We start from the raw sequence: 7410 nt of genomic DNA, 5'->3' as shown, positions 1-7410 counted from the left end.
ACAAACGCATCTAATTTATACAACGTGAGTGGAAACATAGATAAAAGAAAAACACTCATGGAAAAAAATAAAATAAAAAAAAACGTGTATGTGACGAAAAATACTGAAATGCAAAAGTGTAAATTGAAAGTGAAAAGAAGTTACGAAATTGTCTGAAATGTTTAAATCTGTCTTGTATTGTGCTGACCCTTCCGAAACAAAACAATGAAGCAGTAAGTGATAAATACAAATAAATACAAACAAATCACACCTTTTATTTTTGCTTCCCCTCTGAATGAACGACGTGATGGCATTTTTCCTCCCCTTCCACTCACCAATGACATGTTAGGAAGACACCAACAGACCATTGCACACTTCAAATTGACAACACTTCCCACCAACATCCATAAAACCATCTTACCGAGTCATTATATTAGAAAAAAACAAAAAAATCTTACATATCTGTCTTAAAATGCCAAGTCCTTTTTAGTTTACATTAGAAAAATAATCTTGAGGAAGAAATGGTGTAGGACGGGCAGGAGGTAAGGGGAGAAGGAAGGGAGGGAAGGAGGAGAAGAAGAGATCGGGGACAGGAAGGAATGTGGTGTTGCAAGGTTATTGTGAGGAAGGCATGGAGAGAAGAGGGTAAGGAAGGGAGAGGACAGGAAAGGAGACGGTACGAGAGTGTAAGGAAAGGCAATGTGTAGGAAGATAGAGGGAGGGAAGAGAGATGAGAAGAGAGAAAGGAAGTGGAGTGGAAAGAAGGGGGAAGAGATGAGAAGTGAAGAGAAAAGAGTAAAGGAGAAAAGAGGAGATGAGAGGAGAAGAGAGGAGAGGAGAGGAAAGGAGAGGAGAAAAGAAGAAAGAAGAGAAGAGAGGAGAGGAGACGAGAGGAGAGAAAAAGAAAGGAAAAGAGAGGGAGGAGAGAAGAGGTAAGGAGAGGAGACGAGAAGAGAAGAGAAGAGATACGAAGAGAGGAAAGGAGAAGAGAAGGAAAGAGAGAAGAGGAGATAAGGAGAAAGAGAGAAAAGAGAAGACAGTAGTGATAATATAAAGTAGGAGAAGAAGAATAAGACAGTTTGTTCATCCCTCACTGGAAATCTTCACGCATCTTTCACACACAGAGGACCAGGAATACATTTACAGCCGTGGATAATTTTGAGTCTAAATAAAAAGAAAGAAACTACTGGAAGAAACTATGAGGAGAGAAAATAGAAAAAAGAAAAATGAATAGAATATCGTTCACCTCTAAAAACAATTATTTAGATGACTAATTTATATTTTTCATTATTTCATTCGTCTCTCACCTTAAGAATGAAAGAAAAATGTTTACCTCTGACCTTGCTCTCTCTCTCTCTCTCTCTCTCTCTCTCTTTCCGGAGCCTCAGATAGATAAAAAGATAGATAAATAGACAGATAGATAGATAGATAGATAGATAGATAGATAGAGAGAGAGAGAGAGAGAGAGAGAGAGAGAGAGAGAGAGAGAGAGAGAGAGAAAGGTGGGGCATGCGACAGCCGTTTGTAGTACTCACCGAGAAAGTGGGAAGGAGAGGGAGGGAGGGAGGGAGGAAGGGAAGGAGGGAGAGAAAGAGAGAGAGAGGGAGGGAAAGAAGAGGGATGGAGGAGGAGGGAAGGAGGTAAGGGGGAGGGGATAAAAGGAGAAGAAATAGAAGCAAAATAAGCAAGCATGAAGAATTGGTTTACTGAGAGAGAGAGAGAGAGAGAGAGAGAGAGAGAGAGAGAGAGAGAGAGAGAGAGAGAGAGAGAGAGAGAGAGAGAGAGAGAGAGAGAGAGAGAGAGAGAGAGAGAGAGAGAGAGAGAGAAGGAATATTTGAGAACAGTAAATATGGAAAAAGGATAAAAAAAATAGACTATATCAAGAAGAAGAAGAAGAAGAAGAAGAAGAAAAAGAAGAAAAAGAAAAAAAAGAAGAAGAGAAGAAGAAGAGGAGGAGGAGGAGGAGGAGGAGCCACAGCCCGGAACATAGTCATTAAGTTGCCTTCCTCACCTGCCCCTCCTCCTACCTCCTTCCTTCCCTCCCTCCCTCCTTCCCTCCTTCCTTCCCTCCCTCCCTCCCTCCCTCCCTCCCTCACCTGGTCACTTCCACAATAACGCTCCAAGCTCACCTTCTCCCTCCACGTCTCCATCTGCTTCCTTCCTTCCGTCCTCTCTCTCTCTCTCTCTCTCTCTCTCTCTCTCTTTCATTTATTTTCCTTCCATTCCATCTTTTTCGCATTTTTTCCTCATTATCTTATCTTTCATTTTGTATCAATGAGTGTTTGTTCCTAAGTTCACCCTTCTGTCTGTCTGTCTGTCTGTCTGTCTGTCTGTCTGTCTGTCTGGCTATAGCTGATTATTTTGTTCTGTCCAGTTACCATTTAGTCTGTCAGTCTGTCAGTCTGTCAGTCAGTCTTTCTGTTCCTCTGTCTGCCTGTCATTCAGCCTGTCACTTTTGGTGTGTGTGTGTGTGTGTGTGTGTGTGTGTGTGTGTGTGTGTGTGTGTGTGTCTCTCTCTCTCTCTCTCTCTCTCTCTCTCTCTCTCTCTATTAATTATTGAACACATGCCAATAAAGATATCTCTCTCTCTCTCTCTCTCTCTCTCTCTCTCTCTCTCTCTCTCTCTCTCTCTCTCTGATCACTTTTTATACACGCATTTAAATCTCCTATCATTTACGAACCACCACACAAGAGTGACACTTCTGACAGCTACACACACAGTATGACCTAATTTTGACCTGGTGCAGTGTAAGGCAGGGCAGTGTGACCTATTTTTGACCTGGTGCAGTGTAAGGCAGGGCAGTGTGACCTATTTTTGACCTGGTGCAGTGTAAGGCAGGGCAGTGTGACCTATTTTTGACCTGGTGCAGTATAAGGAGCACATAGCCACAGAGCACTATTTTACCCTTACCACGCGAATTAACCCTTACATCACTAACTGATAAACACTTCCCTAATCAGTAAACATTCGGATCCACCTTTACTTGTTCTACAGCCACATCCAATCTTTGAACTGGAAGAAAGATTGTTAAATGTATTCCTTTTCATGGCTAACTTCCTTTCAGATATTTGTAAAGATGTTTGTAAAAATAGGTATTTGTTCTTATGCTGGTAATTATTTCTTGTCGCAGTAAAGTTGTTAACGTAATTATCCTATCTCATATCGTCATCACCTTTTTCCTTCACCTTGACTCAATTAATTCCTTTTCCTGGCTGATTTTTTTTTTTTTTTTTTTATAGTTGCATGTAAAGATATTAGCAAAATACGCATTGCTTCTAGTACTGCTAATTGTTCCGTGTCGCAGTGAAAGTTTTAACGTAATTCTCCCTCTCACAGCGTCATCACCTCACCTTTACTCACTTACAAACACTAATAAATAAAAAAATAAAAAAATGAAGGCAGAAAATAGAATAGGAAAAAAAAACCATACGTCTTAAAACTTCGACTCTCTATTCATTCAAAAAGGTTCAAATCGCTTTTAAATGGACTCTGAACCTCTTATATATACTCCATCATCCCAGTAGCTCTATTAAACCTCCCTCCTCTCACCTCAAGGTCTGTGATCTCTCTTCCTGCTCTCACCTGGACTGCTGCTTCCGGCCAGGTGGGACAGAAGGGTGAAGGAAACTGTGTGTGTGTGTGCGTGTGTGTGTGTGTGTGTGTGTGTGTGTGTGTGTGTGTGTGTGTGTGTGTGTGTGTGTGTGTGTGTGTGTGTGTGAGTGTGAGTGAGAGAGAGAGTGAGAGAGAGAGAGAGAGAGAGGAGGAGAGGAGAGAGAGAGAGAGAGAGAGAGAGAGAGAGAGAGAGAGAGAGAGAGAGAGAGAGAGAGAGAGAGAGAGAGAGAGAGAGAGAGAGAGAGAGAGAGAGAGAGAGAGAGAGAGAGAGAGAGAGAGAGAGAGAGAGAGAGAGAGAGAGAGAGAGAGAGAGAGAGAGAGAGAGAGAGAGAGAGAGAGAGAGAGAGAGAGAGAGAGAGAGAGAGAGAGAGAGAGAGAGAGAGAGAGAGAGAGAGAGAGAGAGAGAGAGAGAGAGAGAGAGAGAGAGAGAGAGAGAGAGAGAGAGAGAGAGAGAGAGAGAGAGAGAGAGAGAGAGAGAGAGAGAGAGAGAGAGAGAGAGAGAGAGAGAGAGAGAGAGAGAGAGAGAGAGACACACAGAAGGAGACTGGACAGCATCCAACGCCGCGCCATACGGCTAGTAGATGCTGCACTACCACCTCACCCAGAGCCTGAGCGTCCCCTTGATTCACTGGAACACCGCAGAGACGTGGCGGCGATCGTAGTGTTCCATAAGGCACAGGTGCAAAGAGTGCCACATCTGGCAGGGCTGCGTCATCCTCTAAGAGTCACCGCACGGAGCACGAGAACGGTGCTCAATGGTGGTGACGCCGTAGAGGTGCCGCGATCCCACGGGTGTCAGCATCAACGCACCTTCGCAGGACGCGTCTCCAGGATGTGGAACTTGTTCACGGCCGCGGTGCCTCACGTCCAGGAGATGAACACTCACAGTGTCAAACTGATGGCACATAAGTGGAGACAGACACTGCCAACTCCTCTGACACTCTTTGTGACGTGACACTCAGTGTAGTGCAGTGCGTGAATAGTGCTAGTGAAGTGAAACGAATAGTGCTCCATTTACATGCTGACCATCTTGTATATTATCTATTTTTAAGTCTTGTAAATATTGTAGAGAAATAGATTGTAGTACCCTTAGAATAGGTAGCACACGACAGTGCGCCTTTGGGTACATGTTCCTTTGTATAAGTTTTGTTTAAAAAAAAAAAAAAAAAAAAAAAAAAAAAAAAAAAGAGAGAGAGAGAGAGAGAGAGAGAGAGAGAGAGAGAGAGAGAGAGAGAGAGAGAGAGAGAGAGAGAGAGAGAGAGAGAGAGAGAGAGAGAGAGAGAGAGAGAGAGAGAGAGAGATACTTGGAGTGGAGGTGGATCGAGGGCTGAGGTTTGACAGGCATGTCAAAACCATTGCCAAGAAAGCCTCTCACAGGATCTCCGCTCTCAGAAGGATCGCCAGTTTCCTCGACAGGAAGGGGAGACTGCTGCTGTACAAGGCACAGGTGCGGCCCCACCTTGAATACGCAGCTCTCCTGGATGTCCTGTGCCGCCACACACAGAAGGAGACTGGACAGCATCCAACGCCGCGCCATACGGCTAGTAGATGCTGCACTACCACCTCACCCAGAGCCTGAGCGTCCCCTTGATTCACTGGAACACCGCAGAGACGTGGCGGCGATCGTAGTGTTCCATAAGGCACAGGTGCAAAGAGTGCCACATCTGGCAGGGCTGCGTCATCCTCTAAGAGTCACCGCACGGAGCACGAGAACGGTGCTCAATGGTGGTGACGCCGTAGAGGTGCCGCGATCCCACGGGTGTCAGCATCAACGCACCTTCGCAGGACGCGTCTCCAGGATGTGGAACTTGTTCACGGCCGCGGTGCCTCACGTCCAGGAGATGAACACACAGTGTCAAACTGATGGCACATAAGTGGAGACAGACACTGCCAACTCCTCTGACACTCTTTGTGACGTGACACTCAGTGTAGTGCAGTGCGTGAATAGTGCTAGTGAAGTGAAACGAATAGTGCTCCATTTACATGCTGACCATCTTGTATATTATCTATTTTAAGTCTTGTAAATATTGTAGAGAAATAGATTGTAGTACCCTTAGAATAGGTAGCACACGACAGTGCGCCTTTGGGTACATGTTCCTTTGTATAAAGTTTTGTTTAAATAAAAAAAAAAAAAAAAAAAGAGAGAGAGAGAGAGAGAGAGAGAGAGAGAGAGAGAGAGAGAGAGAGAGAGAGAGAGAGAGAGAGAGAGAGAGAGAGAGAGAGAGAGAGAGAGAGAGAGAGAGAGAGAGAGAGAGAGAAATTATAATAATAAATCAATAAGAATCTATTAAATGAAAATAGAATACTGAAAGCTACTACTGCCACTACTTCTACTATTACTACTACTACTACTACTACTACTACTACTACTACTACTACTACTACTACTACTACTACTACTACTACTACTACTACTACTACTACTACTACTACTACTACTACTACTACTACCTACCATTTTTCCTTCTTTATCATTCGTTCCAATCTAGTCTCATATGTCACACGCACTTGGGAATCAAAACAACAACAACAACAACAACAACAACAACAACAACAGCAACATCAACAGGTCTTCCTTCCTACCCACATCCAATCTTAATGTTTCCTGACCTTGAGATTCCTAAGCAGTGGCGGAGCGCATATATCTCTCTCTCTCTCTCTCTCTCTCTCTCTCTCTCTCTCTCTGAATAACACTGCGGTATGCTGCTTTAATAAAATCCAGACTACCTCTATCTAATTAACTCTTTCACTGTAGTACTTATCCAGTCATTCTCACACAATGTCTCTTTAATCTTTCAAATTCCACTTTACTTCACTTAAAATTGCAAAAAAAGTAAGTAAATAAATAAAAAATAAACAGGATTCAATTTGTAAGAGAATCAACACAACGCAACACATAACAACGAACACTAAATATATTCACAAACCCGAATCGCAGAACATCCTACTCGCATATCACTCGAAGAATCTCTTGTTTACTTTTTTTCCATTCTCTAAAGCAGCAAATCACCACTTTTTTCTCCACATTTCACAACACAATAGCCGCAATGTTGCATCTTTATCTGTCTTCTACCGCTGTTTTCATGCTGTCTGCTCTTCTGAACTTGCTAACTGCATGCCTTCCCCCCTCCTGCGGCCTCGCTGCACAAGACTCTCTACTTCTTCTCATCCCTATTCTGTCCATCTTCCTAATGCAAGAGTTAACCAGTATCTTCACTCCTTCATTCCCTACACTGGTAAACTCTGGAACTCTCTACCTGTGTCTGTATTACCACCTGCCTATGACTTAAACTCTTTCAAAAGAGGAGTGTCAAGACACCTCTTACGTTAACTGGACCCTCCTTTTAGATTTTTTTGTTTTTTCTCTTTCTCCTACTTTCCTCTTAACAGGGCCTGGCAACCAGCGGGATTTTTTTTTTCCAACACTTTGTTTTCCCTTGGCCAGTGCCCTTGTAATGTAAAAAAAAAAAAAAAAAAGAGAAATAGAGAGAAGCTGCGAGAGAAAAAAACCAATGCCCGTTCTCTTTAGCCTTATTTTCTTCATCTTTTACCCTGGACTAGCCTCAATTACCCTTACAACACAAAGGAACCAAAACAAACTTAAACGTAATTAATATCCAAAAGGTAACGTATCAATATTCTACAAGTAAAGTGCCCAGGTAACCTCCAATTTCTATCCCAAAGTATCAAATTACTGAAGGTCACAAGCCGCCCCGTGTTTAGCCCTGCTGCCTCTAACCCGTGCACACCCTCGAGGGAGAGGCTGCGGCGTCCAGGGGGAAGGAAGGTGAGGCCCGTGTAGTCGTGCCCGGGGGAAT

The sequence above is a fragment of the Portunus trituberculatus genome, chromosome 19, assembly GCF_017591435.1.
Source record: "Portunus trituberculatus isolate SZX2019 chromosome 19, ASM1759143v1, whole genome shotgun sequence".
In the NCBI taxonomy this organism is placed as follows: domain Eukaryota; kingdom Metazoa; phylum Arthropoda; class Malacostraca; order Decapoda; family Portunidae; genus Portunus; species Portunus trituberculatus.
This window is presented reverse-complemented; position numbering follows the sequence as displayed.